The sequence below is a fragment of the Pongo pygmaeus genome, chromosome 7 (genome assembly GCF_028885625.2).
Source record: "Pongo pygmaeus isolate AG05252 chromosome 7, NHGRI_mPonPyg2-v2.0_pri, whole genome shotgun sequence".
NCBI lineage: Eukaryota > Metazoa > Chordata > Mammalia > Primates > Hominidae > Pongo > Pongo pygmaeus.
In genome coordinates, this window is record NC_072380.2 from 65,613,581 (window position 1) to 65,631,591 (window position 18,011).

At 41.5% G+C, this 18,011-nt stretch overlaps 1 protein-coding gene and 1 pseudogene across 3 annotated transcripts in view; one reads left to right on the forward strand and one right to left on the reverse strand.

Annotated features, from left to right (window-relative positions):
- RGS20 (regulator of G protein signaling 20) overlaps positions 1 to 18,011 on the forward strand; it is a 112,298-nt gene that overhangs the window by 32,056 nt on the left and 62,231 nt on the right. The gene's annotated exons all lie outside the window — the stretch shown is intronic.
- On the reverse strand, positions 3,119 to 3,752 carry LOC129042149 (ubiquitin-ribosomal protein eS31 fusion protein-like; annotated as a pseudogene).

Below are 18,011 nucleotides of genomic sequence, written 5' to 3' on the forward strand. Positions count from 1 at the left end.
ACCTACCTAATGTGCTAGCTGACAGCATTCAGTAAATTAATAACATAGAGCTCTTATAACAGGATGGCACATACCAAGCAAAAGCTGTTATTACTATTATTATATTGATGCTAAATTGGCTAGACTTCAAACTATAAATAAGATCAGTAACGGAATGCATATTTTTGTATACTATAAAGAGTATGCATAATGAAACACATGTCCATCATCAAAATTAGAAAAACAGTCTTTTATTTATTTTTTTTTTTTGAGACTGGGTCTCACTCTGTCACCCAGGCTGGAGTGCAGTGGCATGACTGAGGCCCACTGCACCCTTGAACTCCCAGATTCAAAGGATCCTCCCACCTCAGCCTCAGGAGTAGCTGAGACTTAAGGTGCCTGCCACCGCACCTGGCTAATTTTTAAATTTTTTATAGAGACAGGATCTCGCTGTGTTGCCAGGGCTGATGAACAGCCAGTTTAACAGAATCTGAAAATGTACCTTAGGAGCTTGAAGTGCTAACTTGTCTGAGATCACTGTAAACGTTTTAGCTGAAACACCCCTTATATCAAAAATACAGAATGATGAAAATCAGGTTACTTATTCTACCTCCTTCGCTTTACAGATGAGGAAACATTCAGAGAGGTTAAGGGTCTGGGCCAGAGATCTCCAGCTAATTAGGGGCCAAAATAGAATGAGGACTTCTGGCTCATTCCCCAGGGCTCTTACACACCACACTGCTGATTTCCTGTTTACTACATATTAATGAACTGTTTTTTTTTTTTGTTTGTTTGTTTTTTTTTTTTTTCAATTATAGTAGCATTTATTAAGTTTGCCAGACACAGTGTTTTATGTACACTATCTTATTTAACCCTTACACCTCTAAGTAGGTGCCGTTTTTTATTAATGAACTGTTAACAGACAGAAAGTATAAATAAGGAAAAAGTGTACAAGCATGTGCTATCTCTAGCACCAAGAAGGACCAGGCAGTCATGTCGTGGCTACTGTTGTCCCACAGCTTTATCTTGGTCCCTCACATTATAAGACATGACCACATGACTCGCCTCAGGTAAGGTAAGGTCACAGATCAAGCTATTGTCAGAGCCAGCATTAGCATTTTAGGCCCCACTTGGGTATACATTTGATTGCATATTCTATTAATCTCTTGTAGCAGTTTTAGAAATCATTTTTGAGCTTTTCTTGCATTCTTAAAATATCCTTCCAGCTGGCTTTGAAGGTCTTTCCTATAAGAAAGCCTTTTAGAAAAGGCCTTCAAAATCACACAGAAGGAGATTTTATGGACTAACGAGAGTAAAAGAGAAAAGCTTTCTTATTTTAATGCAGTAGCCTGTAACTGGTTTCATTCCAGGCACTTAAGTATCAATTCCTGAAATCCTGCTGTTCTTTTATTTCCGCATGTGGCCATCTAACCACATTCACCTTCCATGGACAGATGCAGATAGTGGCTTAAAGGTCCAGCCCTCACATCAACAGTTTAAGAATTATACGGCAGAGGCCGGGCGCGGTAGCTCACGCCTGTAATCCCAGCACTTTGGGAGGCCGAGGCGGGCGGATCACGAGGTCAGGAGATCGAGACCATCCTGGCTAACGTGGTGAAACCCCGTCTCTACTAAAAAATACAAAAAATTAGCTGGGCGTAGTGGCGGGCGTCTGTAGTCCCAGCTACTCGGGAGGCTGAAGCAGCAGAATGGCATGAACCTGGGAGGCGGAGCTTGCAGTGAGCCGAGATTGCGCCACTGCACTCCAGTCTGGGCGACAGAGGGAGACTACGTCTCAAAAAAAAAGAAAAATGAATTATACGGCAGAGCCTTTCTGGTGAACATCTGGTCTTACAAAGTTATTTATAGGGATGGTGTGTCTCCCAGGGAAGGTACTTCTAGGAATTATGCCTGCATCCTTGAAAAACGAAACCATGTTTTTTTCCAGTGTGTGAACTGGATACTGAGTATTACTCTTTTTTTTTTGACTCCAAGAAACCTCTTGCATGAATACCCTACTCTTGAATACTTTGCATCTTGGGATACTTACTATATGTTCTTACACAGAAGGACAGGGCATTAAGAAGGGAGTGACTTTCTAGCATGCTCCCAAGCCAGTTTGGCAGAACTTAGTTTTGAAATCACGTGTCAAGTTAGGTCCCAATATGATTATAATGTGAATCACTGTCCAATTGGGAATATTTCAGATTGGTTTTCAGTGCACCACCAGGTGACTCACAATGTGAGCTTCTATTCAAACAAGTACAGTGTCAGTCAGCAACTAATAGGGCTCACTCTGAGTCAGAGCTTAGCATTTAGTACAATAAGTGTGAGTCACTGACTACACGGCACCATCTGAGATGGTCCCTGAATGTTACTTTGCACAGCTAGCTCAAGAGTTAAGGCGACGCTGCTTGGAGTGAGTCAGTTCATAGTACAACTGAATGGGCTCTTGGAGAGGCCATTCACAATCAAGTTTGATGTGGCTGAGTGCTCAGAGTAATATTACATGATTATAAATTCATGGAGTAGATTACCTTGATTCTAATCCAGCTGATTAGAGTCTAGCTATTTGCATAGGGAATCACTTGTGAAATATGAGTAATATGCTCTGTTGCCCAGCAGTGATATTTTACATGAGTTATTTCAATAGTTATTAAAGCCATTTGACCTTTCTGATTTTGAATGCTCAATTTCTAGTTACGCATTTATTTTATTCTAAAGTGTAAAATACTTTTCATATGAGCATTTGGGTTTTAGGCAAAGGCATCTCATGCAAAGTTATCTGATAGCTTGGCTTCCTGAGGTGCTGGGTTGTACAATGTGCACCTCCGTCCAACAGTGAAGGAGTGGAGAACGCCCTGCTATCTGGTTTGTCTACATTTGTGCCCCTCTGAAGCTGACTGAATTGTGGTTGCTCAAGGCTAGAGCACAAGTTTGTACTGCTGCTCTTAGACTAAGGACACCAGGGACTTTAACCCTTTTAGGGCTGAATGGCTGGAATCAACACTTACACAGCTGTTGAATTTTTGCAACAGTGGAAAGAATTATGCACCTACTCCTTACCTCACCCTTATAATGGACTTTTATGTCTCAGGGTGGGGTGATAATGAGATTTAAGGGACTAGTAGATTTCTTTCTTTCTTTCTTTCTTTTCATGTCTTTTATTAACTAATACACAATTACTTGTCTTCTGGTTTGTTGAAGCAATAAATCAGACAACATTAGCCATAATAATGACTGTCAAAGTGGCTGGCCATAAAAACTCCAGCACCACATTCATCTGAAGGGCACTCCCAACGAAGGCCACTAATTCTGCCATTTTCATCCACCTTATAGTATTTCAGGACACCCACTTCACCTTCTTTCTCTTATGCTTATTCTTGGGAGTCGTGTAAGATTTCTTCCTAGTTTTAGCACTACCATAAAGTCTCAACACAAGATAAAAAGAGTAAATTCCTTTTGAATGTTGTAGTCAGAGAAAGTATGTCCATCTTCCAGTTACTTGCCAGCTTCCAGTCACTTGTCTTTGCTGATCAGGAGGAATTCCTTCCTTATCCTGGATATTAGCCTTTACATTTTTCTGTTGTATCCAAGGGTTCAACCTCTAGGGTGAGATGATCTTCCCTCTAAGGATTTTTGCAAAAATCTGCATTTTGGTGGAGGCTCCACCTGAGGTTGAGGGAAATGAAGAGATGGGTTAGACTGGACACAAGACAGGTGACACAGGAGAGGGTGCTGGCCAGAGAGCAGCCCAAGAGCACACGCCCATAGATTTCTTAATTTGTATAAAAGTCATGTTGATAATTAGTGACAGGAAGTCATTATCCAGAGAACTCAGATTAGACTACTGTTAAAAAGTACATGTGGCCAGGCGTGGTGGCTCACGCCTGTAATTCCCACACTTTAGGAGGCCAAGACGGGTGGATGGATCACCTGAGCCCAGGAGTTCCAGACCAGCCTGGGCAACATAGTGAAACCCTGTCTCTTAAAAAAATGCAAAAAATTAGCTGGGTGTGGTGGTGCACACCTGTAGTCCCAGCTACTTGGGAGGCTGAGGCCAGAGGATTACCTGAGCCTGGGGACACTGAGGTTGCAGTGGGCCATGATCTTGCCTCTGCCTTCCAGCCTGGGCAACAGAGTGAGACCCTGACTTTAAAAGAAAAGGTATTTGTATATTTTTCTCTGTTCATATTTTGATGACTCCAAAAGAATCTTACATGTATGGGGTCATCCATTATACATTCATTGTGTTTTTACAAATATTTATTTCTAGTGACTACCCAGATATAATTCATATATCGCCTGCCGTAAAGAAAGGTATAGATATTTCTTTGCATTTAAGGGGGACTTTACATAAAGAGTTTAATTCTTCCTGACTTACTATAATCCCGGCAAATTTCAGTTGTTAGGTCTGTTTAATGAATTAGAGTATTTCTAAAACTGAAACAAAGTTTTTCTGTGTTTGTTAGGTTTCAGTGAGGAGCTATTTGGTATTTTTGTGAGGTTTATGACGGCTTTTAACTTCGTTTACTTGAGTTATAACTTACAGTAAAGTTTACACATCTTAAGAGTACAGCTTAGTAAACTTTATGTAAGTGTACCCCCACAGAACCACCATTTAGATCAGGGTTTCTCACCTCAGCACTGTGGAAATTTGGGGTTGAACAACTCCTTATTGAGGGGGGCTGTCCATTGCCCTGTAGGATGTTTAGCAGCATCCCTGATCTCCACCCACTGTATGATCCAGTAGCACCCCTCCCTGGATGCCATGACCAAAAATGTCTCTAGACATTGCCAAGTGTCCCCTGGGGCCAAAATCACTCACCACGGCTCTAGATGAAGATATAGGATATTTTCAGCCCCCCGTGCTCTCCCAAAGATTCCATCTCACTTCCTTCCATTCAGGACTCCCACAGGTAACCACTTTTATAACTTCTTTCACCATATACCAATTGTGCCTGCTTTTAAACTTCATATGGAATTAAATAGTGTATAATATCTGCATCTGGTTCTTTAGCTCAGTATTATGTTTTTGAGATTCATTTGTTGTTGTATGTATTGTTATTTTTTAATGCTGTGCAGCGTTCCTTTGTGTGAATACACCACAGTGTATTCCATTCCACTACTGAAGAAATTTTAGTTGTTTCCAGTGTGGAGCTATTATGAATAATGCTAATATGAACATTCTCATTCATGTCTTTTGATGAAATTATTTCCTTTGGGTATATGCCCAGGATAAAAATTGTTGGGTAATAAGTCCAGTGTATGTTTAGCTTTAGTAGATACTGCAAAACTGTTTCATAGTCCAAATCAGTTTACATCCATCCCCACCAGAAAAGTGTGTATTGCTTCACATCCTCACCAGTACTTAGTATTGTTTGCCCATTTAACTTTAGTCATTCTGGTGGCTGTGTAGTGGTATCTCATTATGGTTTTAATTTATATTTCCCTGGCTACTAGTGATGTTAAGCATCTTCTTATATGTTTTTGGGTCAAGTCATTTGTATATTTTCTATTTAAAATGCCTCTACAAGCCTTTGGCCCATTTTTCTTTTTCTTTCTTTCTTTCTCTCTCTCCCTCTTTTTTTTTTTTTTTTTTTTTTTTTGAGACAGGGTCTCACTCTGTTGCCCAGGCTGGAAGGCAGGGGCACAATTAGCTGTGAAGCTGAGACTATAGGTGTGCACCACCACACTCAACTAATTTTTTTATTTTGGGTAGGGGGAAGGGGTAGAGATGGGGTTTCACCATGTTGCCCAGGCTGGTCTTGAACTTCTGTTTGGCTCATTTTTCTATTGTGCCATTGAGCTTTTATTATTGTTATTATTGATCTGTTGGAGTTCTTTATATATTCTGGATACAAGCCATCTGTCAAAATTCTGTGTGTGTGCACACATGCGCACGCTGCAAATCTCTTCTTCCAGTCTGGCCTGCCTTTACACTCTCATTCCATTATCTTCTGACTTTCGTAGTTTCTGTTGGAAAGTTACGCTTCTTTGAAGGTAGCATATTGTTATCCTCTGGCTAAAGTTTTTCTCTCGTTTTTGACTTACCACAGTGAATATAATGTGTCTATATGTGGTTTTCATTTTATTTATTCTGCTTTGGGTTAACTGAGCTTCTTGTATCTGTGGATTGACGTCTTTCATCAACTTTGGAAAATTTTCACTCAATACCTCTTCAAATATGGCTTTGTCTGGTTTTCTTTCTTTCTCTCCTGCTTCTGGGACCCAAATCATACATATGTTAGACTTTTTCCTTCATGTCTTTTATTGTCTGATCTGTTTTGTTCATTTCTCATCTCTTTCTGCTTCAATTTGAATATTTTCTGTTGACCTGTGTTTTAGTTAATTAAGTTGTCTTCCTCTGTGCCTAAGTCTTCTGTCAAACCATCTAGTAAGTTATTAATTTCAGAACTTGTTTTCTTCTAAATGTAGTATGCCAATTTGATTCATTTTAATATATTTAAATTATCTGATTAAATTTCCCATCTTTTCATCAGTTTAGTCCATCTAGTTCTTATCTACTAAATCCAATGAGATCATCTGTGTGCCTGTATCCATTTTTTTATTCATCACATTTTTATCTCTCTTCACATATCTAGTAATTTTTATTATATGTAGACATTGTATATAAAGAAACTGTGTAGGTTCTCTAATTTCTTCCACCGGCAAGGATTGAATCTCCCTTGGAGGGATTTCCTGTCTAAGGATGAAGGACTGAAGGGCTGATCACTTCAGGCCAGCAGGTATTAGAATGGGTCAGATCTGGTAACAGTTTTGGGAGTTTTTTTGTTTTGACATGGAATCTCCCTCTGTCACCCCCAGAATGGAGTACATTGGCACCATTATAACCTAGAATTCCTGGGCTCAAGCAGTCCTCCCACTTCTACCTCCTGAGTAGCTGGGATTACAGGCACATGCCAATTCACCTGACCATTTTTTAAAAATGTTTTGTAGAGATGGGGTCTTGCTATGTTACCCAGGCTGGTGGGTAAATTTTTAATAAAATTTAGCTAATGCCCAGTTCTTTCTTGTTCCTTGGGAATTTTCTCCTGGATTCCAGAATGAAAGCCTGATGGACTTCTATCTCCTTGGTCTCAAAAGAATGGAAGACTCAGTCTTGCCTTCAGAGGTTTTAAGTTTGTTCTTTGCCTCCACCTTCCCCATATGGCCTCCACATTTGATAAATGTCTTATAGGACCCAGCCATGTGTTTGAGGAAGGCCTTGTTACCGAAGGGGACTTGTTCTTCCACATTAGAAAAGAGTCCCTTTATGTCCACAGCTTGTGCTAACGGTCAGCAAAAGCCCTCAGAAAAAAAACAGCTAGTGACACACAGCTCAGCTTGGAAGAGCTCTCTCACTCAGAAATTTTAGTTTATATAATCTTTTTGCTTTCACAGTTCTCTGATGACTTTAGAAATGTAATTTCACTTATTTATCTGAGTTTTTTTAGTTGTTGCATAAGAATAGTGATTTGGGCCAGGCACGGTGGCTCATGCCTTTAATCCCAGCACTTTGGGAGGCCAAGGTGGGTGGATCGCTTGAGGTCAGGATTTCAAGACCAGCCTGGCCAACATAGCAAAACCCCATCTCTACTGAAAATGCAAAAAAATTAGCCGGGTGTGGTGGCGTGTGCCTGTAGTCCCAGCTACTCAGGAGGCTGAGGCAGGAGAATCGCTTGAACCCGGGAGGCAGAGATTGCAGTGAGCCAAGATCATGCCACTGCACTCCAGCCTGGGTGACAGAGCAGGACTCTGTCTAAAAAAAAAAAAGTGATCTGCCTTGACCTATTGACATTTTTCTTGAATTAATTTTCTGTGTATTACATTGTTATCTTTTATATCATTCGTTTCCAATGTAATTCAGAAAATGTGTATTTTAAAATTTGCCATTTGTGTGTGTAAAATGTAATACATATTTTGTCAGTTTGAAAACACTGGAAAGAAAAGAAGTATGTTATAATTTTTGCAACTCTTTATGCTTCAGATTGCAGTTATGTAATGTAAAAAGCATGAGCACTGGAATGAAAGAGAACTAGGCTCAAACTTTGACTTTGATCATTAGTTTTGTGAACCTCTGAATCTGAATGTGTATAGCAGTGATAAGAATACTTGCTTTAACGTAATACATGTACAACAGAGGGTTCAAGAGAGAATCAGTAAGTGGTACCTCTTACCAATATTCTTCTAATATTTATCATTATTTTAAGCCCCTGACCATGTATAATTTGATTTTAAACATTTATATTTTGATATATTTCTATTTGGTACAGTTTCTAAAATTTTCACCATTTGAACAATGTTCTTTTTAAAAAACTTAATATAAAAGACCTGTACCATAACTTAATATCCAGGAAAAATATTACTGATAAGTTTATGAATTCATATTTGGCCTAATGTTTGACACTTATAGTCCCCCAAAAAATGACCTCCTGAAACTGAAGAATTTAGATAAAATTTAGTTGCAGACAGAATTGCATTCAGAATAGTCACTCTCAGTAAAATCCACATTTAACTACTTCGTGTTATATCAAGTAAGGCTTATTATAAGATATTGGCAATAAGAAAACAATATTAAAAAATATTAAGAAAAGGCTAACAGTATTTTCTGGAAAGAACAGCTGGTTGACCTTTGCAGAGGAAAGTCTATGTGGAGACTGTAATTTTAACATTATCTCCATGAATGATTGAAATATAATTAATTTTCATATTAGATTTCCTGTTGCCAAGTTGCTCTTTTATTTTGACTACGGCATTTGCTTCTTGAAAAAAAAATACCATATAAATATATAGAAATAGTTAGATTCTACTCTAAAGCTGAGATGAAAATAGTAAACCTGGAGGTGGAGTAGCAGGACTCCCCTGACCTGGGCCAGGAGAACAGCACTGATGTGTGTGTCCCCAAGGCCTTGGACTTATCTCAGTCTCACCTGTCATCTCACTCTTACTATCTCAGCCTTTAGTTCCTTACTGTGATGACAGCCAGCTTCAATGACAGCCGGCTTTGCTGCTCTGACCTCCGTATTCCGAGGACTGCTCACCTTACCATTTATGGGCATATTTAAGTCAAGGCACAAGAGTGAGGGGATCTAGTTATGCAACAACCTGAAATTTATCATATTCTCACTAGAGCTAAGTTTTTGCCAAACACATAAGTTGCCTTCGGCCCCTTGAGTGACTGGTTAGGCAGTGCTGTTCTTTTGGCAAAATGAAATACTTATTAACAAAAACACCAGAACGTCATAACCAGACCATGTAGAATAAATTTGGCTTAAAGGATGAAAGAGTACTAAGAAGTATAAAAAGGATAAAATTATGCAAAATCTAGTAAAGCGAAAAACTCACCCGAGCATGTTAAACAAATGTCATAAACTAAACGAAAGGCTTTATTTCTTTTCTTTATCTTCCAGTGATCTGTATTCAAAATCATGAAGGCATTTATGAAAACTATAAATACTAATTTAGATAGAGAAAACATTTGTTAAAATCTATCAAATCTGGTCTGATAATTAGGAGGCTACATGTAGCTTATATTTTCTTAATTGAAACAGGTCCCCTATGTGCCTTTTTACCCAATATGTTAGTACGGACGTTTTTGTCCTGGGTCTCTGTATCCAACTGCCTTATTTTGTCTCACTGAAAGGTTATAAATTGCTATGGTTCCCTGCAAAGAGTCCAAAGCGCATAACCACTGAACATTTCAAGTCTGAAATTTCTTCAATTTTAGATCTGTTTGTTCAACATATCTACTATTTGACACTTCACACCAAGCGGGAGGGAGATCTAAAATTCAGTAGATATTTTGGTGCAAACTGTAGAAAACTAAAACCTCGAGGAGCAGAGATTCTCCCACACACATCCTAGGAACTGCAGACAAAAACATTCTGTCAGCTTAGCCCAGAGAACTGTCTTGGGAATGCTAAGGCCCTGTGGGACAAAGTAATGCGCTGGAGTTTCTATTAGCCCATTCGAATCAACAGCAGACCTTCTGGGAAAAGGACTCCAGAAGCCTTCACTGATGGGCCTACACAAATAATCCAAATCCATCGAATGTGGCCCATGTGCAGCTGTGGTGTGAGGGGCACTGTTCTGTGGGGTAACAGATGCGTCCGTGCCTTGAACCACATGATCTAGATTCAAGTCTGTTTGGGGCTGACTGAATGTCAGGCACATTAGACAACCTCCTTGAAGCTGAGTTTTCCCTATTAATAAATGGGATCTCAAAATCTCCACAAAATCATTTCAGATATTAAATGTAAGATGTGATACATTTGCTCATGTAAACACAGGGGAAAATTGTGCAATATTTAGACCCTGATAGAGTTTGGATTTTTTCTAGTGTCAGGATTTGCCATTGAAGCCCACAGGAGGGGACTAACGGGATCTAGATTCTATTTTAAAACAGTTGGTAAATATTTTAGGCTTTGTGGGTCACTGCAACTACTCAACTCTGCTACTGTAGCAGAAAGCTGTGCGGGGAGAGGGAAGGAGGTGGATATGGGACTTATTGTAGCCATCAAGACAAGAGATGGGGCTGCCAGCCTAGAAGTAGCGGGGATGCAGTGCAGGCCTGGTGTGAGTCCTGGAGATGCAGTGAGCTTGCTAAAGAGTGATGCATGAGAAATCAAGGTGACTTCTTGATGTAGGTGGATGGTGGCACCATGTGTGGCCATGGAGAACACAGGAGGTGAAACAGAGGGGCTGGAGGAGGAGATGCAGGATTCCATGTTAGACCCTAGAGATGTCCAGGAGAGCTCCAACTGTGGTGCCAGGCAGCTGGTTGGATCTGTGTGTATGGCAGCCAGGGAATGGCCTGGGCTAGAGGCGGAAATGTGGATTCATTAGGCTCTGATGATGTGCAGCCTGCTGTGCTGTGGTACGCTAAATGATCATGAAGTTATGGTGGGAAGCCTTGAAAATAATCAGTAGGATCTTACTACTTTAGAATCTGCGCTTCCTTTCCTCAATTATCCATAAACAGTCTATGAAGAGTTTCTGTTTATGACAGGGGTCAGCAAACAAGGCACAGGGCCACCTCCAGCCCTCTGCCTGCTTTTGTATACCCTGAACAAAATGGTTTTTCTTTTTATTCCCTTTTTTTTTTTTTTTTTTGAGACAAGGTCTTGTTCTGTTGCCCAGGCTGGAGTGCAGTGGCGGGATCTTGGCTCACTGCAACCTCTGCCTCCCAGGTTCAAGCAGTTCTCTTGCCTCAGCCTCTTGAGTAGCTGGGACTACAGGCACCCGGAACCATGCCTGGCTAATTTCCTTGTATTTTTAGTAGAAATAGGGTTTCACCATGTTGGTCAGAGTTGTTTCAAACTCCTGACCTCAAATGATCTGCCCGCCTCGGCCTCCCAAAGTGCTGGGTTTACAGGCATGAGCCACCACGCCCAGCCAAGAATGGCTTTTTACATTTTTTAATTGTTGGGAGAAAAAGTCAGAAGAATAAGGCCAGACGTGATGGCTCATGCCTGTAATCCCAGCACTCTGGGAGGCCGAAGCGCGAGAATCTCTTGAGGTTGGGAGTTTGAAACCAGCCTGGGCAACAAAGCAAGACCCTGCCTCTACAAAAAGTAAAAAATCAGTCAAGTGTGGTGGCATGAGCCTTAGTCCCCGCTACTCAGGAGGCTGATGTAGGAGGATCACTTGAGCCCAGGAGGTTGAGGCTGCAGTGAGCTGTGGATTGCACCACTGCACTCCAACCTGTGTGACAGAGTGAGATGCTGTCCCAAAAAAAAAAAAGAAGAATATTTTGTGACACATGAAAATTTTACAGAATTCAGATTTCAGCATCTATAAAGATTTATTGGAGCACAGCCATGCTCATTTGTTTGATGTTTGAGCTGCCTTTGTGATATAGAGGCAGAACTGAGTAGTTGCAGACAGACCAGGAGGCCTGCAAAGTGTGCAATATGTATGCTCTGGTCCCTCACTGAAAACATTTGTCTACCTCTGGACTATAGCATAAATATAAGTGTGGGGTATTACTAAGTTTTTGTAGGAAACAATCTGTATGAAAGTAAATATGAAGTTCAAGCAATGACAGTTTTATTTCTTATAGAATAGTCTACTCTTTAAAAAAATTTCAAAAGACAGACCAAAAAACCAATTAAAGGCAAGCTCCTATAGGAAATAAAATCAAAGGACCCAACTGAAGATTCCTTTGGGTATGCACTGTTTCAACATTCAGCATTTTCATATTAACAGGAAAACTTAGTAGCAATTAACAAGCCCCGAAAGGACTAATGAAGAAGGACCACAGGGAAATAATATGCACAAAGGTTTTGTGGCTAAGAGAGCTCAGATGGCTTTCAGAGATTTCAAATTACTTATAGCTTGAAAGCTTTAAATAGAATAGGAGCTTGCTATTTCATACCATTATCATAGGAGAATCATCTCAGGATAAAAAATTTCTAATAATGGACACAAGACAAAGTTTGAGGAGCCAATGCTACTGTCCACGGGGGATCATAGAGAATTTTCTATGGGCAAAAGTGGAATTTGTGAAAAAAGAAATGTAGAGGGAAAATTTGCCCAGACATTCCTGTAAGAAGTAGAGAAAGCTAGTTAGTTACTTATAAACACATCTTTTGTACATTTTTATCCTTAATTTGCATGTACGTTGACACATTTCATAACCCATCTGCTGTAATTGATGGAGAGGAAGTTCTTCAGCAAATATTCATCCAGGCCTAATGTCTGTTAAGATTTGTGCCCAGCACAAGCAGAATAGGCTAGGGCTGCCCTGGCAGACTGGACCAGACTAGAGGTGGATTCCTGCAGCACTGTGTAAGGCCCTGCTCTCACTTGTGGTCAAACTTGGATGCCCTGTCCATAAAAGTTTCCTTAGTTCCAGCTAATAATTTAGGGGCAATGGTAGGAAGCATCAATAGAAATGTTATTCATTAAAGACAGTTCAAATAAAAATGAATGTTACTTTTAAGGAACCTAATCTTTTAATAAGCATACTTTATAATATCCATATAGTAACCACAATACATTTGTCATACCCAACAAAATTAACAGTAAGCAATTCGCATCATCTAATGTGTAACCATAGCACATTCTTTCTCATTAGCCTCTTTACTAATCTTCCTCATCACCCATCTTCTTTTTCATACGCCAACTTGAAGAAACTGGACCTGCTGCCCCATCTGTTGTCCCACACTGAATTCGTTTGCTGCTTCCTCAAGTTGCTAACTTGTTCCTGTATTCCCTAAATTTCTGCAAACTGGAGGTTAGACCCAAAGGCTCAAATAAATTCCTGTTGCATCACATCAGAGGGACACAATGTCTGCAAAATTGGCTCACTTTTAGTTATGGAAAGGACATTATTTCTAAAAGCTTGATAGGTCAGTCCAACGTATACAGAGTGGCTGATAGGTCCAAGGCATGTGGGGCACACACTGCAAAGGCAACAGGTGCTACTATTACTACAGCCGCCTTCTGCTTGCCGAAAGAGTTCGAGTGTCCACTCCTGGCCAAACTTTGGGAGCTCTGTTCCTCAGCAGGGCTGGAATGCCTCCTTGATGGCTGTGGGGCTGGATCCTAACCCCTTGCCTTGCACCACCAGGAGCTGCTGCTCTGCCTCCCCCTGGCTATAATTCCCTGCCTGACTTGAGGAGTGGTGATGATGATGATGATGATGATAAGGTTGTGTTTCCCTTCTGCACTGTTAATTTGGAGAATGTTCCAGGTGAGGAAAATGCATCACCTTCAGAGGATACCAGATGTTACCCAGACTACTGTCCTGGTATTGAGGGTACTCAGAGTGTACCTAGAAGTAGGTGTGGCCATTAGGGAGCACAGAAGGAGTGTTACCCTTTTTCCTTTGGGAGGCTGTGTTCCTTCCACCACATCAGAACCAAAGAAGAAACTGGCCTCCTCCTAATGCTCCACTGCCTTCACCATTACTTCCATATAATAACCTTGTGGCACTTTAACAGAAGTGTGGATTTGTGGAGGATTTAAATTCATATCAAATGTCAATTTACATTTTTTAGGGTTATATTGAAGCATGCATAACACATGATACCCTGTGGGCTCTAGATTACTTAGATTTCAAAACCAGAGATAGAAATGGAATATGTATGAGATTGAATACAGTAAGGGCTTATGTGGCATTTATTGCACATATTTATTGTTTTCTCTATTAAATAAAAGCTGAACTGTAATTAGTTAAGCCAGATGCATTTCTGTTTTTCCAGATGCACTGTGGGAACCCACTTTTCCACCTGGTGAATGTTGAAAAGACTATAAATACAATAATTCTCTAGGCCAAAGAGCACGGCAGGTGCTTTCAACCAAGGAAAGAGTTTGCACTTCTGATCTTTGTACTGACGTATGCCTATGAAAGAAAACACTGAAATGCTATGTAACGTGACTGGCATGTTCATTTGCATTTCACACCGTAGCATGATGGTCAGGGAAAGTATTTTCATGGCACAGTATTGTTCAAATACATATTAAAATTTCTGCTGTTAGGAACTTTATGTTCCCAGCTGTGACGTGTTGACAGCATTTCCTTCAGAAGTCAGGCAGCTGCCCCCACACTGGCTACGATGCCATGTGATGCTCCTGTGTCTGTCCTCCTGGCACCACAATGCCTGTGTACCATGTTTGTCACCAGCATGCCGCATGTGCTATGCCCACTGCCTTTTGTCTCTCTATTGTCTTTATTGGGTATTTTTTCCTTCCTTTTCTCATGTGTCTCAGGTTTAAGTCACAGAATCACGACTTTATGGAACAGAAAGGGGAACGACTCAGCCAACAGCAGCCCAGAGCAGGTAGCTGACTTATGTCAGGTGAACAAGTTAGCGACAGAACAGAACGCACAACCTGCATTTCTGTACTTTTTAGTACTCAATCCACTATGCTGCCTTTAAGGTAAATTAAAATACCAGCATTTAAAAACTGTTTTATGACATCCATTCATAGAGATGTGTAACCATCACTGCAATTCATTTTAGAATATTTTCATCACTCCAAGAAAAAACTCAGCACCCTTTAGCCATCAACCACCAAGTCCCTTCCTCCAGCAGCCCCAGGCAGCTTTCTGTTTCCACAGATCTGCCTGTTCTGAACATTTTATATAGATGGGTTCATATGATATGTGGCCTTTTCTAGCTGGCTTCTCTCACTCAGCATCCTGTTTGCACAGTTCAGCCACGTAGTGGTAGGTAACCATGGCATGTTACAAAGAGAAGAAAAACTTGGTGGTCATTTTGCCTCCAGTTCACAGAGGACGAAACCAAGGCCTAGGGAGGTGGCTTCAGGCTCTAGTCACAAAGCCCGACAGGGGAAGAGTGAGGATCCAGCTAGACCCCTCACCACTCACTGCTCTCAGCAGACTTCCTGGTGCTTCCCTGACCTGCGTGCAAAGGTGCTCTGCTTGGTGAACTGGCAGATTTACATGCCTGTCCTCTAGTTTTTCTGTTCTCAGCTTTGCCCGCTATTTTTGTCACTGCTTGCATGTCCTTGAAGGCATTCTGGGTTACTTCTAGATTTGTGAATGGTCGAGGTGCCAGATGTCTGAGTGTGGGTAAATGGGGTTCCTGCTATTTCATTCCCTGCTGAATATAGACACAAAGGTACAGGACCAATTTGTTTACAGTCTTTTTTTTCCCCTAGGTTAGAATGCAGTGGTGCAATCATAGCTCACTGCAGCCTTAACCTCCTGGGCTCAAACGATCCTCCCACCTCAGCCTCCTGAGTAGGTGGAACTACAGGTGCGTGCCACCATGCCTGGCTGATTTTTAAATTTTTTTTAGAGACGGGGTCTCACTGTGTTGCCCAGGCTGGTCTCAAACTCCTGGACTTAAGCAATCCACCTGCCTCAGCCTCCCAAAGTGCTGAGATTACAGTTGTGAGCCACTGTACCCAGCCTTGTTTACAATCTTAAAACACCTATAAGGTCTTTCTATATTACTCATCCTATTTTTACATTAAATATCAATGTTTATATAGCAAGAAATGTAAACAAAAAATAAAATATCAATAAGTACTAAATTTAAAGAAATAAGGCACCAGAGTAGCACCTGGTTTTCAGAGACCTTTCACATACATTCTCTCATTTAATCCTTTTAACAAATCTCAAGGCAGCTAATGTTATACACATGAGGAGGTGGAGGCTTAGGAAGGTGAAGTAATTTGGTCCAGGCCTCACAAGTGGCAAAGGTCAGGATGGCAGGGCTCCTCTGACTGGACACCCCATGCTCTCCTCCCCCTATCGCACCAGACTGCTGGACATTCCTGGCTCAGTCCTCTGTTTTAAGAGAGTGTTCTCTAGGGACCAGCTGTGGGCCAGAAGGTCAGCACAGCACTCAGAGGACTCCTCCAAGTAAACCCAATATTCCCACTCGGCCCTCTGACCCCAGTCACGGCAGGGCTGCTCACGTCCTGACCTGGCTTCATGGGACACTCCTCCACACCCCTCCCAGCATCCCACTGTACTCTCTCGACCTCGGTCTACCAACAGCAACATGCCCTGGACTTTATACTTGTCTCTTTTTTTTTTTTTTTTTTTGAGATGGAGTCTTGCTCTATCACCCAGGCTGGAGTGGAGTGGCGCAATCAATCTCAGCTCACTGCAACCTCCGCCTTGCAAGTTCAAGTGATTCTCCTGCCTCAGCCTCCCGAGTAGCTGGGACTACAGATGCCCGTCACCATGCCTGGCTAATTTTTGTATTTTTAGTAGAGATGGGGTTTCACCATGTTGGTCAGGCTGGTCTCGAGCTCCTGACCTCAAGTGATCCACCCGCCTTGGCCTCCCAAAGTGTTAGGATTACAGGCGTGAGCCACCACGCCCAGCCTATACTTGTCTCTTAATGTCTCTTTCTATTTCATCTCTCACTGGGGTCTGGCTAGTCTTTGAGAACATTGGCCCTATGGCCCTGGTACTTAGAGACAGTTCCCCAGGGAAATTCAATCACTTCAGGGCTTAGAAGTAAGGTAGGTGTCTCTGCTGTCTATTGCCACTTCTAAAACATTCCTTCTCTGAAAAATCGCACCTCTTAAATTCTGACACATGCTACAAAGATGGTTGGACCTTCAGGTCATTATGCTGAAGGAAATAAGCCAGACACAAAAGGACAGATACTATATGATTTCACTTATATGAGGTACTTAGAGTAGTCAAAATTATGGAGACAGAGCTGGCACACACCTGTAGTCCGAGCTACTGGGGAGGCTGAGGCAGGAGAATTGCTCCAACCCAGGGATTTGAGGCTGCAGTGGTATGATCATGCCTGCAAATAGCCACTGCACTCCACTGTGGGCAACAGAGTGAGACCCTGTCCCTTAAAAAAGGAAAACATTATAGAGATAGAATAGAACGCAGAATGGCAGTTGCCAACATCATTGGTGAGAATAATCCACCTACTGAGGTAGTTGGAGATTGTTCATTCTCTTCGCCGAATAATATCCCATTATATAAACACATTCACTTATCCATTCTACTTTTTATTTTTTTTTCTTTGAGTCAGGGTCTCGCTCTGTCACTCAGGCTAAAGCACAGTGATGCGACCTGGACTCACCACAACCTCTGCCTCCTGGACCCAAGAAATTCTCCCACCTAAGCCTCCTGAGTAGCTGGGACTAGGCACGTGTCACCATATCCAGCTAATTTTTGCTTCTTTTTGTAGAGACAGGGTTTTGCCATGTTGCCCAGGCTGGTCTCAACTCCTGGGCTCAAGCTGTCCACCCACTGTGTCCTCCCAAAGTGCTGGGAGTACAGGCATGAGCCACTGTGCCTAGCCCCATTCTACTATTGATGAACATTTGAATAGTTTTTGACTATTATGTGTAGAACATCCTAATGCTTACTTTTCGTGCAACGTTCTCGGGGAGTATATACCAAGGCCTGGAATGGCTGGGTCAGAGGGTGTGCATGGGGTCAGCTGAAACACATTCTGTGAGTGTTCCTAACTGGTTACACCAATTTACACTCCCATCAGCGGTGCAGGAGAGTTCTGGTTGCTCTCTATCCTTCCTCTCTATCCTCATCACTTGGCATTTCCTTCATTATTTTA